This window comes from Pinus tabuliformis, chromosome X, assembly GCF_031772625.1.
Source record: "Pinus tabuliformis cultivar Carrire ecotype Pingquan chromosome X, CPIR1, whole genome shotgun sequence".
NCBI lineage: Eukaryota > Viridiplantae > Streptophyta > Pinopsida > Pinales > Pinaceae > Pinus > Pinus tabuliformis.
The window spans coordinates 980386243-980408329 of NC_142308.1; positions in this window are offsets into that span (position 1 = coordinate 980386243).

The window sequence follows — 22087 nt, forward strand, 5'->3', positions numbered from 1 at the left end:
CAATTTTCAGAGGGGGTAGAAGACGATAAGTGGTATAGGCTAGGGGGGGCTGTGAAACACCGAGAGGAAGCCACGTAGTGATGGGGCCTAGTGGAGAATACCATCTTTTCTAACCCCCCCGACGATAAAGCTAGGATGGAGAGGGGGGGTTAAAAATAAATGAGCGTTGTCGATCCAAAAGGTAGGAGGATCCCAATGCATTTAATTGCAGCCCCTTTAACCAAACTATTCTTGCCTACCCTTTAACTAAGATAACATTTTTATTTTTATAAAGGGGTGCATTTAGACTAGCAAACCCATAATAATTTTCTTTTATGAAAAATAAAAAACTACTTAAATCTTATCACTTATTTCTCCTATTGATTTAGATTAAACAGTTGAACCAATGTCATTTTCTACCTAACTACTAATTTACCAAGATTAAATTGTTTGGTGAATCGTTATTCTCTAATCTAATTTACAAAAATTCAAGGATGTTTAACCATGATTATATTGTATGATTAAACAAATAACTAGTCATTGTGGCATCTACACACAACCTTTATTTATCAATCATGAAGAAAAATATCTATCAATAGTGGCATTTAAATTTGCAAAGCTTTCAGTATTACTTTTTTTTTTTCTTTGATGGGGTTCTATCTTTTGTTCTTTTTTTCAATGTTTTTTTTGTTTTCCCTTTTTTTTTTTTTTTTTTTTTTTTTCTTTTTTTCTGTTTATACGTTCTTTTCATTTTTATTCCATTTTCTTTTGGAAATCATTTGCATATTAACAATTATTTACAATATAATATTTCTGAGATAAAAGACTCAATCACCTTGAGATCCTATAAATTATAGGACCCTAACACGTTGCATAGGATTAAGTATTATCTAGCCCTCTACATTGAATTACTTTCCTTATTTTGTCTCTATCCATTTCACTACAATGATAGATATTAAGCTGCATTTTTTTGTGTGTCGACCACGATATCAAGACATTTATCCCATGGATGACTGATATTTGCCTGCGTATACATATGTGTATGTTCAATTCTACCTTGTTGAAGGGTGATTGAACCAAATTTTAAATCAATATATTTCCAATTATATTCAATATGGAGTGCAACACAAATCTCAACAAATCCTCAAAGCACTCCTCTAAGATATCCTAAGCATTAACTCTTTCCTCAACCCGAGGGTTGTCTCTAGGAGCTACAACACAAGGAATGTAATTAAGAAGCTTTGCAATATACAAAGATGAAAACACTCAGGTTGTGAATATAAGTTATAACATATGAATTTTGAATTGTATAACTACATTATGTTTCACTTGCTATTTCAATAAATAATTAGGGAAAATAAATTATGTATGGACTATAACCTGATGAAAAAAGGGGGTTCCATAATTCATACACCTAGTTGATTGTCACTTCAGTAATGGCCCTGTGTTATTTTCCTAAACCACTTCTTTTAGTGGCCTTGTCTTGCTTTCCACAACCACTTATTTCCAATCATTCATTCATGTTGCAACATCTTTATATGCAAGAATCTCACACTCATAGATCATAAAACTATGGTGGTTAACTACATTATCTATTTTTGTAGATTTTCCTATAGATTCACAACTCATGTAATGTACTAAAACACAAGACAAGAATCTACTCTACTCTTTAAACAACGGAAACCAATGATCGATGAAAACATTAACCCAAAAGAGGAAGATAATCAAAGACACATAACACAATTATTTCTCTGGGGAAAGCCACTACTCAAAACCCTGACTATCTATTACATTAATCAGAAATCTAAGTGATAATACAAAGCTTGTTATCACAAGAATAATTCTTGCACGAGTATGATCAACTCTCTACCTCACAAGCCCACATTGACTAACACTTATCCAATTTACTCTTCCTACCAAGCCCTATTTCCTTGCATAATTCCTCTGAGGTTCAACCTGTATTTAATTGGGAAATCTTTCCTCCATAACTGGACAATCCAAAACTAGGTCCCTCTCTGATTTCATGCATGACCTGTACAACTCAGATCATCATACAACTGATAGTAAATTTTTCCTACACTCTAGTCTCAATTGGGTCTGTCTCTGTACTGACATGCATGAGTTTATCATGAGGGAATCTTCAGTTAGCTAGAGTAGCACTCAGGATGCACTATTGCTGTTGGGTCCCTATAATACTAGTGATTACCCCATTACTATTGTAGTTATACCCCTTATTTATATTGTTGTGCCCCTATTACCCCCATATTGTTATTTCTGTGCCCCATAGAATCCCTCTATTGTTATTTTTGTGGCTTTATATTATTATTGTTAGGTCGGCTGGATTATATTGTGACTCCTTAGACTCCTATATATAGAAAGGAGGTTTTGTCATTTGTATCATCCAAGAATTGTTCATTTATGTAATGTAAAGGAGGTTTCCCCCTCGAAGAGGCTGAATTCTAAGGCGTTGATCTATCTTTTCTATCTTTTCTTGAGCTGGTTTCATAACATTTGGTATCAGAGCTTTGGATTCTAGGGTTTCGCTGCTCCAAACAGGTCATCGTGGAATTTTCGCTATAACATTTTTTCTGTGACGTTTCAGAAGTCACAAAAAAAACCCATTTGAGAAGAAATCGCGCTGAACCTTGGGTCCGAATTTCAGAGCTTTTCGCGCGATATTTGCGGAGATATGATCTGAGGAAGTTGGTCTTTTTGCAGACTCCTGAATTACATTCAAAACAGGTGACCTGGGGAAAATCGTCATAACTTTCTCTCTGGGGATCGGATTGAAATTTCGTAAGAAGGTACAGAAAGAGGACGGACTGTAGTTTCTTGTATGAGAGTTTCAGATCCAAAGGTTGAAACAGTGACTCGTGGCACGTCGTACAAGTTCGCTCTACTGAACTAGTCTAAAAGAAGTCACTGTGGGAGATTTCACATAACTCTTCCTTGGAGAATCCAATTTGGGTCAGACTTGTGGCATTGGAAAGAGGACGCAGAAGGCTACTACAGGTGGCAATTTCAGAATTGGATGATCTGAAATTACAGAGATACATCAGATTCAATATCAGGCTTCTATAAAGTGAAAAAAGGTGTGTAGTTTTTTTTTTTTAATTTTTGTGTAAGCTTGGTTTAACGGAATTCAAAGGGCATAGTAAAGCATTATTATCGGTAACTGATGCCCCGAGGAAAGAAAATGCAAACACCTAGTAAGGAACCTGAAAGCTCTAGCATGACTCATGAAGAAGAGGAAGAAATGCTACATGATATATCAAAATTACAAGAACAAGTGCAACAAATGTCACGCTCACAAAAGCTAACAGAAGCTAAGATAAATGGCATGGAATCTAAGATAAAGGGAATGGAAGCTAATATGGATGATTTGAAGACAAACATGGTAGATTTGAAGACAGATTTGAAGACAAACATGGCAGATTTGAAGACAGATTTGACAAATTTTCTACAAGAAATACTTACTAATGGTGAAAAGGTAGTAAAGGAAACTCATGATGAGAACAAAAGAAATGTTAATCATGATTCCATAGACTCTAATGTTGGATCGAAGACCCACCATATTCCAAAAATCGATATGAGGAAGTTTGATGGCAAGGATCCCGCCACATGGATATTACAGATGGAGCAATTCTTCGATCTCAATAATGTGCAAAACACACAAAAGGTACGTATGGCAACTGTATATTTGGAACCAAATCAGTTTGTATGGTATCAATGGCTTTGCTCTCGTAAAAAATTTATCACTTGGGCAATTTTTACGGAAGAATTGATAGCACATTATGAAGATACAAAAAGCAACACTTTTTTTAGCCAATTGATAAGTCTCAAACAAAAGGGTTCAATAATGGAGCACATTGAGGAGTTCCAAAAATTGAACATAAGGGTAAAAGATATTCCAGAGGAGCATAGGATTGATGTGTTCATAGGGTCTTTAAAGGATAATATCCAACATGATGTTCGCCTTTGGGAACCTGATTCATTAGAGAAGGCATTCAGGTTAGCAAGAAAAATGGAAAGCAAAATTATGGCAACTAGGAAGCATACCACTCACAACTATAAAGACGGAAGTGTTGTTGCCCCTAGTCTTCCACAACCTATAAGGTTGACACCACAACAATTGGAAGAAAAAAGAGCAAAAGGGCTTTGTTACAGTTGTGATAGCAAATACACTAAAGGTCATAAGTGTGCTGAGAAGAAATTATTCTACATAGATTGTGAAGAGGAAGAAGAAAAGGAGCAAGAAAGGTCAAAAGAAGAAGATATACTCCAGGAACAAAGCCTAGATGAAGAACAAATAAATCCGACCATATCTTGTAATGCATTGGCGGGAATTACCACTCCTCAAACCATCAAGATAGAAGGACAAATCAAGAAGAAAAAGGTAATAGTGTTGATTGATTCAGGAAGCACCCACAATTTTATTCATTGTAGGGTAGCAAAAGAATTGAATTGCTTCCTATATCCAGCACCAGAGTGTCAAGTGATGATTGCAAATGGAGGAACAATAAATTGCTCTGGAAAGTGCCATAATATCAAGCTATCCATGGGAGAATATGTATTGACTAGCCCAATGCTTTCCATTCCAATGGGAGGTGCTGATGTTGTACTAGGAGTCCAATGGCTACAATCCTTGGGTACAATAGCTTTTAATTTTCAAGAACTTTTCATCAAATTTTCTACGGAAGGAAAGGAAGTTGAATTAAGGGGTATTGCAGGGAAACCAGGAAAGATAATCAGCTCTAATGGTATGACAAAGCTTCTAAAAAAGGAGCAAAGAGGTGTAATTGCACAATTATGTTCGCTAGATGTTTCCACATTGGAATCATCTATTTCTCCAGATCTCCAAAAAGTCCTGGACAATCATTCCAAGGTATTTGAGACTCCCAAAGGTCTCCCACCTATGCGTGATCATGATCATGCTATTCATCTGATTCCAGGAAGTGTTCCTCCAAACATCAGGCCGTACAGATATCCCTATGTCCAAAAAAGTGAAATTGAACGTATGGTTGCAGAAATGCTAGAGGCTGGTATAATTCAACCGAGTCAAAGTTCTTTCTCTGCTCCAGTAGTATTGGTGCACAAGAAGGATGGATCATGGCGCATGTGTCCGGATTATAGGGAGCTCAACAAGCTCACTATTAAAGATAAGTTCCCCATTCCTGTCATTGATGAATTACTGGATGAATTGCATGGATCAATTTACTTCACCAAGTTGGATCTTCGTTCGGGATATCATCAAATCAGAATGAAGATTGAAGACATTCCGAAAACGGCATTTAGAACTCATGAGGGTCATTATGAATTTTTGGTCATGCCTTTTGGCCTTACCAATGCACCTTCAACATTTCAAGGTTTGATGAATTCAATTTTCAAACCATTCCTTAGAAAATTTGTGTTAGTATTTTTTGATGATATACTAATCTACAGCAAGTCTTGGAAGGATCATGTTGAACATGTTGACAGGGTGCTACAACTATTGGAGGAGAAACAATTATATGCAAAAAGATCCAAATGTTTCTTTGGAGTCCAGGAGGTGGAATATTTGGGTCATATTGTATCTCATGAAGGAGTTAAGGTAGACCCTAGCAAAATTAAAGCCATTAAGGAATGGAAAATCCCCACATCCATAAAGCATCTGCGAGGATTTCTTGGGTTGACAGGGTATTATCGCAAGTTTGTTAAGAATTATGGGAGAATAGCAGCACCTCTAACAACATTATTGAAGAAAGATGCATTTTCATGGACTCCGGAAGCAACAAAGGCCTTTGAACATCTTAAAGAGGCAATGTGCCAAGCACCGGTCTTAGCTACACCGGACTTCACAAAAACCTTTATTGTGGAATGTGATGCTTCAGGAAATGGAATTGGTGCTGTTCTAATGCAAGATGAAAGACCCATTGCTTTTGAAAGTCGTCCAATCAAGGGAAAGTTTTTAAGCAAAGCTATTTATGAGAAGGAAATGTTGGCAATACTCCATGCACTTAAGAAATGGCGACCCTACCTAATGGGAAGACACTTCAAGGTAAAAACGGATCATGATAGCCTTAAATACTTTTTAGAACAAAGATTATCCTCTGAAGAGCAACAAAAGTGGGTCACAAAGATGTTGGGTTATGACTTTGAAATCATCTACAAAAAAGGGAAGCAAAATGTGGTGGCAGATGCACTCTCAAGAAAGGATGAGGATGTGGAAGCATTGTTGTGTGCCATTTCTATTATCCAACCAGATTGGATAAACGAAGCAAGGGAGGAATGGAAGAATGACGAAGAAGTGTGGGCACTTATTCGAAAGCTACAACAAGATTCCAGTACTTCTGATACATTTAGCTGGCAAAATGATTCGTTATGGTACAAAGATCGCTTATACCTCTGTAAGAATTCCCAGCTAAAACAAAAGATTCTTATGGAATTGCACACTTCTCCCTTAGGAGGGCACTCAGGATTTTTAAAAACTTACCACAGGGTTAAGAAGGAATTTTTTTGGGATGGCCTTAAATCAGATATTCAAAAGTTTGTGGCGGAATGTTTGGTTTGCCAACAAAATAAAGTTGAAACAATTAAGACACCGGGTCTATTACAACCTTTATCCATTCCAAGCCAACGTTGGGAGGAGGTTTCAATGGATTTTATCACAGGTTTACCCAAGTCTGAGGGAAAGAGTGTCATCATGGTGGTAGTTGACAGACTTACCAAGTATGCACACTTTTGTGCATTATCACATCCATTTAAAGCCAGTACAGTTTCTACTGCATTTATGGAAACAATTCAAAAGCTACATGGAAACCCAAAGATTATTGTAAGTGACAGAGATCCCATTTTCACTGGAAATTTTTGGACAGAATTATTTTCTTGTCTTGGTACTCAGTTAGCTCATAGCTCATCTTATCATCCTCAATCTGATGGGCAAACTGAGATAGTAAACAAATGTTTGGAAGGATATCTTCGTTGCTTTGTATCTGATAAACAGACACAATGGGTCAAATGGTTGCCTCTGGCTGAATGGTGGTATAACACTTCCTTCCATACAGCAACAAAAATGACCCCATTTATGGCACTTTATGGGTATCAACCACCATCCATCACATCATATTTAAGAGAAAATTCTAAGGTTCAGGCAGTGGAACATCACATCGAACATCAACAACAAGTCCAACTCTTAAAGGATAACCTCGTGTTGGCACAAAATAGAATGAAACAACAGGCAGATCAACATCGCAGTGAAAGAAGTTTTGATGTAGGTGATTGGGTATTCCTACGGCTACAACCATATAAGCAAATGTCCCTAAAGCAAGCTAAGAAGGATAATAAATTATCACCAAAGTATTATGGTCCGTACAAGGTGTTGCAAAAGATTGGTACTATGGCATACAAATTGGAGCTTCCTGCAGCTTCTCGATTGCACCCAGTTTTCCATGTTTCATGTTTAAAGAAGGTTATAGGCGACAAGCTCCCAGTTCAAACAATATTGCCAGAACTTGACGAGGAAGGAAAAATTATATTGGAACCGGAAGCAGTCACAGAAACAAGAACTCGACAGCTACGAAATCGATCAATTTCAGAGTATCTTATCAAGTGGAAGAACTTATCCGCTGAAGATTCCACATGGGAGGATGAGAATTTTATGCAGAAGTATCCAGAACTACTCAAGCGTTGAGGACAACACTTTTTTGAAGGAGAGGGGCATGTTGGGTCCCTATAATACTAGTGATTACCCCATTACTATTGTAGTTATACCCCTTATTTATATTGTTGTGCCCCTATTACCCCCATATTGTTATTTCTGTGCCCCATAGAATCCCTCTATTGTTATTTTTGTGGCTTTATATTATTATTGTTAGGTCGGCTGGATTATATTGTGACTCCTTAGACTCCTATATATAGAAAGGAGGTTTTTTCATTTGTATCATCCAAGAATTGTTCATTTATGTAATGTAAAGGAGGTTGCCCCCTCGAAGAGGCTGAATTCTAAGGCGTTGATCTATCTTTTCTATCTTTTCTTGAGCTGGTTTCATAACAATTGCACCGTCTCACTACTAAACTTCTACTAGTTCCACAAACATTTAGAACTAGTTTAATGGCTTATAACTCAGTCAATCTGAGTTATCTAATTACAACTCAAATAAACTCATCACGGACCCCTAAAATTTAGGGAGAACATATACATGACTATAGAAATACTTCCAACTCAAATTCCTAAGCTAATTAAGTTAATTAAACTTATTTAACTATTTACAAGTTTTTATGAGAATAGAATTCGATTTTAATTCACAGTTTAATTCAAGGAAAAATTAAATTAGAATTTCTTATTGTCATTTCTCAACACTCCCTCTCAACAAGAAAGGGATTATCAGCTACCCCAATCTTTTCTATGTGAAACTCGAATTTACATCTTGATAATGTCTTTGTAAAAATGTCAACATCTTGCTCCTCCATGGGAATGTACTCCAACAACATAATCTGCCTCAATACACAATCTCGAAGATGATGATATTGGATATCTATATTCTTGGAATGATCACGAAAAAATGGATTTTCAGAGATTTTGATACAACTCTGATTATGACAGTAAATCATAGTTGGATCCATTTACTGACCAAACAAACCAACCAGAATCTTTCTCATCTAGATGGCTTCACATGTTGCCTGACTTGCAGCCATGTACTCTGCCTCTGCTGAACAGAGTGCAACCGATCTTTGTTTCCTTCTATACCAAGAAACTATTGCTGACCCAATGTTGAATATCCTTCCTGATGTGCTCTTCCTGTCAGATGGACTCCCTACCCAATCTGCATCGATGAAGCCTTGAATCTTCCCTTTCTCTTTTCATTTGTACCCCAATCCATACTAAGTAGTTCCTTTGAGGTATCTCAACACATGATTTTTCACCTTCCAATACAACTTGGTAGGCCTAACCATCACTTGAATAAGTTGGTTAACTACATAGCACATATCCGGTCGTGTGTTCACCAAATACATGAGTGAACCCACAAGCTTCCTATAAACAATAGATTCCACTAGTTCCCATGAAGTAGCATCCTCCTCCCTCTAGTTACTTGCTAGAGGAGTCTCCATGGGTTTGTTTCTCTCCATGCAAAACCTCTTGAGTATCTTGTTGGAATACCTTCCCTGAGACACAAACAATTCCCCATCACCCTGCCATACTTCCATACCGAGAAATGAATGCATGACCTCCATGTCCTTCATCTCAAACTCTCTTGTAAGATCCTCCTTACAAGACTTGATCAACTAATCATCACCTGTCAAAATCAAATTGTCGACATATAACATAATGATCAACAATTTAACTTCCACCACTATGTGGTACAAGTTCACACTGCTTCACTCTTGTTAAAGCCCAATTCAATGAAGTAGCTATCAATCCTGGTGTATTGAGCATGGGTTGCCTACTTCAACCCATACAACACTCTCTTGAGCCGGCACACATGTGACTTACGGTTGAAGGTCTCAAAATCTTCAGGCTGCTCTACGCACACCTCTTCCTCAATCATGCCATTAAGAAAGTTTGTCTTTACATCCATCTGATGTATCTTCCAACCCATTTGCACTGATATTACCAATATAGATCTAATCAATTAGTACCTTCTAATAAGAGAAAACGTCTCATCATAGTCAATCCCCTCTACCTGTGAAAATCCATGGGCCACAAACATGGTCTTATGCTTCTCCACACTACCATCTGTAGCTTGCTTTACCTCATAAACCCTTTGAGAGCTCACCACTAACTTGTCCTCCGATCTTAGGACCACATCCCAAAAACTTTTACGAACTATGGAGTCATATTCTTCCACCATGGAATCAACCCAAACTGGTTGCTCTATTGCCTCCTTAAAGTAAGATGGTTCTACCTCAACACATATTCTCATAAGAGCCATTTATCTAGTGTACCTCTCAGGTGATCTCCTCTGCCTGCACTAAGATGTGGGTGCTCCCACATTCTCCTATGCATCATGCAATAACCTGCCATCCTCTCTGGTGTGCTTTCTCCCATCACTGGAAGACTCTGCCTAAGTGGACGTCTCCACTCTTGGATCCTCTGCATGTGGCTGTTTGACATCAATATGATGGTCCTCAACCTTAGGAGCTAAAATATCCTCAACCACATGTAGCTGAAGGTCCCTCTCAAGGGAAACTCACATGGCCTTCTCCTCATCAAATATTGTTGGCATTATGATACATATGTTGTACTTGATGGCAACCCACTCATCTCAGATGATAAATTATAGTGCAGCAAAGTTCACGCACTTTCATGAAGATAAAAGTTTCTTTCATGTAGAGAAAAGTTCACGCACTTTCATGAAGATAAAAGTTTCTTTCATGTAGAGAAAAGTTCACGCACTTTCATGAAGATAAAAGGTTCTTTCATGTAAAGAAAAGTTCACGCACTTTCATGCAGAGAAAATTTTCTTTCATGTAGAGAAAAGTTCACGCACTTTCATGCAGAGAAAAGTTTCTTTCATATAGAGAAAAGTTCACGCACTTTCATGCAGAGAAAAGTTCCTTTCATGAAGAGAAAAGTTCACGCACTTTCATGGTTGGCTCATGGTATTAGTCTGACAATTTTTGATCCTATGCTTTTGGTCCGTGGTATTGCATCCAAAAGTGTTGACCCCAAGTATTGGGTTCATGGTATTGTGTTATTATGGTTTTGGACCGTGGTATTGTGAAAGGCATACGACTATAAAAGAGGAAGGAGATCATTTGGCAAGGAAATTAATCTGAATGAATTGAATATCTAATAAGTGCTAGATCTGAAATATTTGTGATTGGGGTTATGGTTCAGATCTGGATCTGAATGAAGGAGGAACCTTAGTGCATAAAGAAGGATACATTCTATTGATGGGTCATAATCTTTAAGATTTAATAATAGTATCTTTGTATGATTTTGATCTGTTATATGAGGTGCATGCTTGATCTATAAATTTGACAATCTTGGTTAATTAGTGTCTGAATATTTGAAAGAATGAATTATTCTTTATAGATCTATATGCAGGTTCAATGAAGTGAAAGAGCATATACACGCTGGTTCAGTGAATGAAAACGACGTATACGCAGGTTGGTCCAAACACAGGAGCGTATGCACGCAGGTTTCAGGTTGTTGAAGTAGCGTATATCTTTTAAATTATGATCTAGCTACCTCTGTTTATTGCTGCAGTATTCTGGGTTCAGAATTTGGTGTGTGGTTACTGTTACTGTGTTCTGGGTACAACTGTTAGAGAAGTGTTTACTTGATTCAGTGCTAATTGGGGAAAAGGAGATTGTTTGATGCAGATATACTTGATGATTGATTGATGTTCATGGATCCAGTCTGAAAATTTATGAAACATGGTCCCTGGAAGAAAGAGAAGGTTGTAGCCTTCAGTAGGCCAGCACCTACGTACTAGTATCTTGGCTAGTACAAGAGCTAAGGGGGTTGTAGCTCCCTTCCAAGAGAAGCTGGAAAACGAGAGAGGGTTGTAGCTCTATGCAGGTTGTAGCCTGCGTACTGGTAAAGGACTGCACCAGTACATTGTAAAAGGAAGTTTCTAATTAAAGAAATATAGAGACAAATTGCAGCAGGTAGTTTTCACCCACATTGGGTTTCCACCTTATATCTTGTGTTCTTGTGTGTGACTGTCTTTTGTTCTGTTTTACTGGTCTGGTTACTGTCTATACACAGATTAATAATCAACATCTGAAAGATAAAGTAAATCATAAGTTTGCATTGTATACGCGGGTTTCCTTCTACATAGTTGTGTATATACACGGGTTTTACTAACTGAAGTAGCGTATATCCTCTGAATTTTAAAAAGGGAATATTTGGCTTGATAATACTGATTCACCCCCCCCCCCCCCCTCAGTATTATTTCCAACAATTGGTATCAGAGCAGGTCCTTCTGAAGAAGCTTGATCGCTTGGAGGAAGATCCATCATCATGAGCAACTACGAGAGAGAAGCATCTATCAGGCCACTGATGTTCGATGAGACAAACTTCGTATATTTGAAGGTAAGAGTTATTGCCTATCTTCAATCTCTTGGTACAGAAGTCTAGGATATCATCGATACAGGGTACACTTTTCCGTTGGCAACTCCTACAGATCTGGCTGAGAAGAAGAAATATGAAACAAATGCAAAGGCAGTCAATACCCTATTAGGATGTCTATCTCAATCAGAATTCGTCAAGGTTATGTAGTATAAATCCGCAAAGGAAATATGGGACAAGATTGTTCTGAGCTATGAAGGAGATGAACAGGTAAAACAAGCAAAACTTCAAACCCTCAGAATTCAGTATGAAAATCTTCGAATGCACAATGATGAAAGTGTGGATAACTATTTCCTTCATGTGGATGAGATTGTTAATTGTATGAAAAACTTGGGTGAAGAAATAAAAGAGGCTGTTGTGGTTGAAAAATTTCTAATATATTTGTCCCCTAGGTTTGAATCTAAAGTTTCTGCAATAGAAGAAAAAGAGAATCTACGAAACCTTACCATGTCATAGCTGCACAGGATTCTAACTACTTATGAAATTAGGAAAGGAGGACCATCGGACAAGAGAGAAGCTGCTTTCAAGGCTTCAGGCAAAGGAGACTACTATGAGTCAGGACACATGTCAGAAGAAGAAGAAGAATCAAATTTTGTCAAGAATCTTCAACGAGGTGCTGGAAGATTCCGAGGTAAGTTACCTTTCAAATTATTTGCTTGTGGAAGAGTCGGTCAATATTCTACCAAGTTTCCTCATAAGGATAAGATTGACAAAGGGAAGGAACCTATTAGATGGAACAAGAAACAGAATGCAACTAAGAAAAGTTACTACACTCATGAAGACAGAGATGGTCTATCAAATAGTGACGAAGATGAACGAGGTAATGATTATAAACTTTTAATGTCTTTTGAAGATGATGATTACATGGACGCTATAGATGTAGATAGTTTTTATGAAGAGATTTCTAGACTCAAAACATGTTTAGAAGAAAAAGATATGATCATTGATACTCTGCAATTCCAATTTGATGAAAAAGAAAAATTTCTTGAGAAGTTAGAATGTGAAATTGTTGGCCTTAGAAAAGAAATTGAGAAAACAAAGGCTCTTAATCTTAAATTTGTTAAAGGATCTGAAACTCTGGATGAGATTATCAATGTACAACGTTCTCCACTAATCAAGACAGGTCTAGGGTATAATGGAGAAGCATCTCAATCATCCACCTCAAATATTTATCTTGATGCAGCAAGGAGGAATGAGCAAAAGCTCAATGGAGATCACCAGGTAAAATAGGGATGAATTACATCAAGAATAAACAAAGACTACCAGGTAAACCAGGGGCAATCCATCTTAAGGGTGAACAAAAGCTACAACCAGCCACAGGTAAAAACTTCTCAATTTTCTTCAAGAATGGATGACAATAGAAACTACAATCATTTGGCTGGTAGATTTGATAATTGCAGGAGTTTCTTCAATGGCCAATGTTTCTCTTGCCATAACTTTGGTCACAAAGCAGCTCAATGTGTTGCCTATAAGACAATCATGACTAGAGAAGCTCAAAAACAAAGAAGTATGACTGGGATTACGAAAAGGACCTATAACAACTTTTCGGCCCTTGAAAATGAAATTGAATGTTCTATTTGTAATAACTTCGGTCATGAAGATTCTGAATGCAGGAGTAGGTTTTGGCAGACAAAGGAACAAGCCTCAAGTACTTGAACATGGAGAATAAAGGAACCACAACCAGAAAGGTGTGGGACATATTTTTATGCAGAAGGACAGGAAAATCTATGGTACATCGACAGTGGATGTTCAAAGCATATAACAGGTGATAAAGAAAAACTTGAATCATATAATGTTTTAGAAAAGTGAAAGAAAGTTTCTTTTGGAAATGATACCCCTGCAGTCATAAAAGGAAGAGGCACTTCTCAGTTGAAAGAAAAGGTCAAAGCTGGAAATGTTTTGTATGTTGATGGCTTGAAGCATAATCTACTGAGTGTCAGTCAGACGTGTGATCAAGGAACCGAGGTAATATTTCGATCGAATGGATGTAGTGTTCGTGATCTTGATACAGGAAAAACAATGATCAAAGGTAGAAGAACTCCAAATAATTTATACATATTTGAAGAAGGACAACAACAATGCTATTTGAGCAAGGATGATGAACACTGGTTATGGCACCAGAGGTTGGGGAATCTAAGCTTTTCACAAATAAGGAAAGCATGCAAATACTAGGCAGTTCGTGGTCTTCTAGATATCAAAATTCCAGACAACACAATATGCAACTCATGTCAGTTTGGTAAGCAAACCAAAACTAACTTCCCTGAGAAGGAAGGATCGGCTAGCAGGCCTCTTGAGCTAGTCCATACAGATGTATGTGGTCCATTTAGGACAAGGTCACCTCAAGGAGATGAATACTTTATATTATTCATTGACGTCTTCTCCAGGATGGTTTGGTTAGGACTTATGAAGTACAAAGACGAAGCATTCGAAAAATTCAAATCCTTCAAAGCCTTGGCTGAAAACGAATCAGATCACAAAAAATTAAGTGTCTCATGTCCGACAGAGGTGGGGAGTTTACCTCAAATGAATTTTTCGATTTCTGTGAAGAAAATGGAATAAGAAGGGAATTCTCTACAACAAGGACTCCTCAGCAAAATGGAGTGGTGGAAAGGATGAACAAAACGGTCCAACATATGGCTCGTGCTATGCTTGATGAGTCTGGAACTCCCGCAACCTTCTAAGGTGAAGCTACATTTGTTGCGGTTGTTATTCTCAACAAAACAAATGTCCAAGTGAACAGCACTCAAACTCCTCATGAGCTCTGGTATGGTGAGACTCCTTCGGTAAAGCATTTCAAAATTTTTGGAAGCAAATGCTATATTAAGAATAATGATGAATAGCTTGGCAAACTTGAACCTAGAGTAGATGAAGGCATTCTCCTTGGTTATTCTCCCCACAGCAAAGCATATAAGTGTTACAATAAAAGACTTGGAAGAATTGTTGACAGCATTGATGTAGTGGTTGATGAAAAAGGATACATTCCTAGGCAAGTAAATTATGAAAATATCGAAGAGGATGAAGACTACTCTCCAAATCAGACTGATGATGAAGAAGAACCTCAAGAGGCACCAGAGGAACAGATAAGGATAGAAGAGAAGACTCCATCCGGGTACGTTCAGAAGAATCATCCAAAATCTCAGATTTTGGGGTAGAAAGAGGCAGGTGTACAAACAAGAAGAACAATGCAGAAGCCTCAAGCTATTTGGCATTTCTCTCCTCCACTGAACCTCAAAATGTAAAAGAGGCATGCAAAGATGAATTCTGGGTCAAGGCAATGGATGAAGAACTTGAGCAGATCGAAAAGAATAACACTTGGGAGTTGGTTCATAGACCAAAACATAAGAATGTCATAGGGACAAAATGGATCTTTAAAAAAAGTTGAATGAAAATGGGGAAGTGATTAGAAACAAGGCCAGACTTGTTTGTAAAGGGTATGCTCAACAAGAAGGTATAGACTTTGAAGAAACTTTTGCTCCCGTTGCTAGACTTGAGGCCATCCGAATGTTCCTTGCTCTCTCAAGCTTTCAGAAGTTCAAAGTATTTCAAATGGACGTGAAATCAACCTTTTTGAATGGAGACTTAGATGAAGATGTGTACATTGAGCAACCAAATGGCTTCATCCTTGGGAATGATCCAAATCTTGTATGTAGACTAAAAAGGCTCTCTATGGTCTTAAACAGGTTCCAAGGGCTTGGTACTACTGTTTGGAAAAATATCTTCATCAACAGGGTTTTTCAAAAGGATTAATAGATAACAATCTTTATATAAAAATTGAAAATGACAAATTGCTAATAATTGTTGTGTATGTAGATGATATTATCTTTGGTAGCAATGAAGAAGCTATGAGTCAAGGCTTTGCCTTGGTAATGCAGAAAGAATTCGAAATGTCTTTGCTTGGAGAACTGACATATTTTCTTGGATTGCAAATCCAAAAAAATGAAGGCGGTATCTTTTTGTCTCAAACCAAGTATCTCAAGCAGATCTTGAAGAAATATGGCATGGAAGATGCAAAACCAGTATGTACCCCTATGGTTACAGGATGCAGCCTCAGTGCAAATGATGAATCTGTAGCAGTGCATCAACCAACCTATAGATCCATGATTGGAAGTCTTCTTTATTTGACAGGTACTCGACCAGACATCATGCATGCAGTGGGAATAGTTGGAAGATTTCAGGCAAATCCTAAAGAAACCCATCTTCAGGCAGTAAAGAAAATTTTCAAGTATCTTCAAGGAACTCAAAACTATGGCTTATGGTATCTTAGAGATACAGATCTCACTCTACATGCTTATATAGATGCAGATTGGGCTGGAAGCATGGATGACAGAAAGAGCACAAGTGGTGGAGCATTCTTTATGGGTTCCAAATTAGTATCTTGGTTCAGCAAGAAACAAATTTCGATTTATTTATCTACAGTTGAAGCGGAATATGTGGCTGCTGCATCTTGTTGCACTCAACTTCTTTGGATTATGCAAACCTTGCAAGACATTCAAATCACTTGTACACCACCTATCTCCATCTTATGTGATAATACAAGTGCAATCAGCATTTCTAAGAAACCAGTCATGCATTCAAAAACCAAGCACATACCAATCAAGTATCACTTTCTCCGGGAACAAGTGTTGGAACAAAAGGTCAAGTTGGAGTATGTTCCTTCTAAGGAACAAGTTTCTGATATTCTCACCAAACCATTGCCCCGGGAGACATTTGAATACCTCAAATAGAAGCTGGGGGTAGTTGATGCATCATCTTGTTGTTAAATCTTGTCTATTTTAGAGAAAAATGGGTGTACGCGAGTTGCCTAAGGAAGGATCCACGTACATACGCAGGTTTGTGCAGATATAGTCGTGTATATGGATGCTTGATGGATATCAATAGGGACAGGCTCTGGTTATGGTGGAGATAATCTGAATTGGGTCTGACAGAGACCTTCTGGCATAGGTTCAGTGGGAGCAGATAAACTTCTAATGATGCATTGTTGGCATTATCTTAGAAGCTTTTGGTTCTAGTTCACAACTGTTGTTGGTTTTAGGTGGAACAAATGCAGAGAAAGAACAGAAGGAAATCATGGTTGCTGATCTGAATGGTGATTAACAGATGCTACTGCTATTAGTTTTTGGTGTCTTTCATAAGTATTTCTCTAGATATTTCGTCTCTATGGTGTCAAGGTCATGTAACAGCCTATCTTGGTTTCCCCACTATGCCTGGGATGAATATGTAATGTTTTTGGTTTTCATATGTACATTTTTGATGTATCCCCACTTGGTTGGGTGGATGATTCCCACTTGGTTGGGTGATGGATGTGTGTATTGAGTCTTTTGGTGATAGGAACGTATTTTATGATGTATAAGTCATCATTCTTCTTGTAAAACATCTTTTTGCAGACCTTGCTTATAGTCAGGGGGAGCATGAACAGCACACTTCAGTAGAGCAGAGACTTCAACATGTACTCAGAGGAAGCATGGACAGAGTGGTACACCTTGGCATATACAAAGGGGGAGCTCATTCAGAGATTTCAGCAGGTACTTAGGGGGAGTATGGGCAGTGGAAGGTTTATCTAGGAAAGAGATTATCTTGGTCTGCCCTTTCCCTTGATGACAAAGGGGGAGAGTGATTGGTTGTTGTTTCCATCAAGTCCAAAGGGGGAGATTGTTGGCATTATGATACATATCTTGTACTTGATGGCAACCCACTCATCTCAGACGATAAATTATAGTGCAACAAAGTTCACGCACTTTCATGAAGATAAAAGTTTCTTTCATGTAGAGAAAAGTTCATGCACTTTCATGAAGATAAAAGTTTCTTTCATGTAGCGAAAAGTTCATGCACTTTCATGAAGATAAAAGGTTATTTCATGTAAAGAAAAGTTCACGCACTTTCATGCAGAGAAACGTTTCTTTCATGTAGAGAAAATTTCACGCACTTTCATGCAGAGAAAAGTTTCTTTCATATAGAGAAAAGTTCATGCACTTTCATTCAGAGAAAAGTTCCTTTCATGAAGAGAAAAGTTCACGCACTTTCATGGTTGGCTCATGGTATTAGTCTGACAGTTTTTGATCCTATGCTTTTGGTCCGTGGTATTGTGTCCAAAATGTTGACCCCAAGTATTGGGTTCATGGTATTGTGTTATTATGGTTTTGGATCGTGGTATTGTGAAAGGCCTAATACTATAAAAGAGGAAGGAGATCATTTGGCAAGGCAATCAATCTAAATGAATTGAATATCTAATAAGTGCTAGATATGAAATATTTGTGATTGGGGTTATGGTGCAGATCTGGATCTGAATGAAGGAGGAACCTTAGCGCATAAAGACGGATAAGTTCTATTGATGGGTCATAATCTTTAAGCTTAAATAATAGTATCTTTGTATGATTTTGATCTGTTATATGAGGCACATGCTTGATCTATAAATCTGACAATCTGGGTTAATTAGTGTCTGAATATTTGAAAGCATGAATTATTCTTTATAGATCTACATGCAGGTTCAGTGAAGTGAAAGAGCGTATACATGTTGGTTTAGTGAATGAAAACGACGTATACGCAGGTTGGTCCAAACACAGGAGCGTATGCACACAGGTTTCAGGTTGTTGATGTAGCGTATATCTTTTAAATTATGATCTAGCTACCTCTGTTTATTGCTGCAGTATTCTGGGTTTAGAATTTGGTGTGTGGTTACTGTTACTGTGTTCTGGGTACAACTGTTAGAGAAGTGTTTACTTGATTCAGTGCTAATTGGAGAAAAGGAGATTGCTTGATGCATATATACTTGATAATTGATTGATGTTCATGGATCCAGTTTGAAAATTTATGAAACGTGGTCCCTGGAAGAAAGAGAAGGTTGTAGCCTTCAGTAGGCTAGAACCTACATACTAGTATCTTGGCTAGTACAAGAGCTAAGGGGGTTGTAGCTCCCTTCTAGGAGAAGCTGGAAAATGAGAGAGGGTTGTAGCTCTTTGCAGGTTGTAGCCTGCGTACTGGTAAAGGACTGCACCAATACATTGTAAAAGGAAGTTTCTAATTAAAGAAATATAGAGACGAATTGCAGTAGGTGCTTTTCACCCACATTGGGTTTCCACCTTATATCTTGTGTTCTTGTGTGTGACTGTCTTTTGTTCTGTTTTACTGGTCTGTTTACTGTCTATACACAAATTAATAATCAACATCTGAAAGATAAAGTAAATCATAAGTTTTCATTGTATACGTGGGTTTCCTTCTACATAGTTGCGTATATACGCTGGTTTTACTAACTGAAGTAGCGTATATCCTCTGAATTTTAAAAAGGGAATATTTGGCTTGATAATACTGATTCACCCCCCCCCCCCCCCCCCTCTCAGTATTATTTCCAACAAATATGACATACCTGCGAACCACTATCAACCTGTTGGTCGAAAATTACACACGATAATTGTGAGGTGTATCATTGTACCCAACAAATATCCCCAACTCTATTGTCGGCTCAATATTCTTATGTGCATCGTTGGTCACATGGAAATATATCGATCACCGAAAAATCCTAAAGTGACCAACATCTAATATCTTATCGGAGAAAGCCTCCTCTGTTGTTTTCATCCCAAGTATCCAATGTGGGCTTCTCTTTTGCAAATAAATAGTTGTGTTGCATACTTCATCCCACAAGTGTAGTGGTAGGTCCTGATCATGCAACATTGCTCGTGTTGCCCCTAAATTATTATTTTTTCTTCCTTTCGACCACCCCATTTTGTTGTGGGTTATGGGGTATTGTCAACTCTCATTTAATCCCTTTTGCTACACAGAATTTATTAAAGTCATTTGAGACATAATCACCACCATTATCACTCCTAAGAGATTTAACCTTCTTGATAGACTCTTGTTCGACCAATGCTTTAAATTCGCAAAACTTTGTGAAAGTTTGATCTTTTTTCTACATGCAAAAGATCTAGCATTTATGAGAAAAATCATCAACAAATATAAATTAGTACCTATGTTTGGTCGTGGATGCTATCGATAATGGTCCACACACATCTAAATGGAATTTATATAGAATCACCTATGATTGACTATCTTTTTCGTGAAAGGAAGCCTTGGTTTATTTTCCCAAAGCACACCCCTTGCATGTATCAACTTGCTCTACTGTACCTTTGGGAAGACTAGTAGAGATCTATTGCATGATTTTCAAAGCCCCATGTTGCAGGTGACCCTATCTCTTGTGCCATAACTTGCCAACATCTCGGACCTGCACCTTCTTCAATTTCATGATCAAAGTAGCACAATCCTCTACCTCCAACTTATAGAGATTCTTAACTCGAATCCCTATCTTCTTTACCTCACCTGTGGCTATGTGTCGAAGGAATGCATTTCCTCTGCTAAAGACCACATCATAGCCTCTATCTTCCAACATAGCGACCGATACTAAGTTCTTCGTCATCCCAGACACATACATAACATCTCTCAAGTTGAGAGGAGCACCCTACTCCCTCTGAAAAGTAATCATGCCCAATCCTGTAGCATTATACCTCCCATTGTCACCCATCTCGATATGCATCTAGAGATCCTTCTCCTCCAAGTCACTGAACAAATCCTTGTCACCATTCATGTGGAATGAAGCTCCATTGTCAAGGTACCATACACTACCCATCATTGATGACACCATGCATGCAATGAGAGTAAAGTCTAATTCGAATTGAGAGGCCAAAGCCTCACCTTCTGCTCCTCTTGAGGACTTCTTCTTGTACTTCTTGAGTAGATAGTTTGTATAAAATGTGACAGCTCATAACAATGAAAGAACTTAACTTTAAACACATCTTTATTCTTTCCTCCGTGATAAGAATATGATTTGGCATGGGACACCTTCCCTTTCCCATTCCTTTCCTTACCTACTAAGGCATGGTTTTCCTCATCATCAATATTTAATGAGGAACCATCTTTGGTGTTCCTTCTAATCTAGTCCTACATCAAATTTGACCACAGTCGTTTCAAATCTAGCAACTTCTCCCTTCCATTGATAGAGTCCTGATAGCTATTCCAACTCTTGGGAAGGCCTACGAGAGCTAGGCTCACCATATCATCTTTGAAAACAGTTATTCCAACACTTCCAAGCTCATCATGTTAGTGAGTGAACTTGGTCAAGTATTTTTGAATGGTCTTCCCTTTCTCCCTCTTGATTTTTTGAAGTTTGTCTTTCAGTGCCAAATTCCTATGGTGATTGCTATTCGAAAATAGGTTCATCAATTCTTTCCATATAGAATACAAATTTTCATTTCCATGGATACTCGAGACAATGTGGTCTCAAACTCCCTCAAGGATTATCTGCCTCGCCTTTGCCACACACTTCTTCCATTAGTCTAGATTCTATGCATCTAATTTTTTTGGCTTAGGAATGCCTTGATCAATGAATACCTTGAGGCCATTATCTTCCAACACTGCCTCCATCTTGTCCTTCCTGACTATGTAATTAGAGCTACCTTCCAAGGCATACTCTAGCCTCAAACCGTAGAAATCCATTTGTTAATCTTGAAGTAGGTATTGCAAATTCGCATTTCACCTGTAACCCAAAACTCAAAAATTTGAAATCTCCTCTAGTATATTTCTTCAGCTTCGATACCATGTAGATTTTTCTATAGATTCACGGCTCATGTAATGTACTAAAACACAAGACAATAGTCTACTCTACTCTTTAAACAATAGAAAAAAATGATCGATGAAAACAATAATCGAAGGAAGATAATCAAAGACACATAACACAATTATTTCTCTGGGGAAATATACTACTCAAAACCTTGACTATCTATTGCATTAATCATAAATTTGAGCTATAATACAAAGCTTGTTCTCACAAGAATAATTATTACAGAAGTATGATCAACTCTCCACTGTACAACCCCACACAGACCAACACTTAGCAAAATTCTGTGTCCTGCCAAGCCCCTATTTCCTTGTGCAATTCTTGTGAGTATCAACCCATATTTAATTGGGAAATCCTTCCTCCATAATTGCGCAATCCAAAATTAGGTCCTTCTCTGATTTCATGCATGACCTATACAACTCGGATCATCATACAACTGATAGTACATTGTC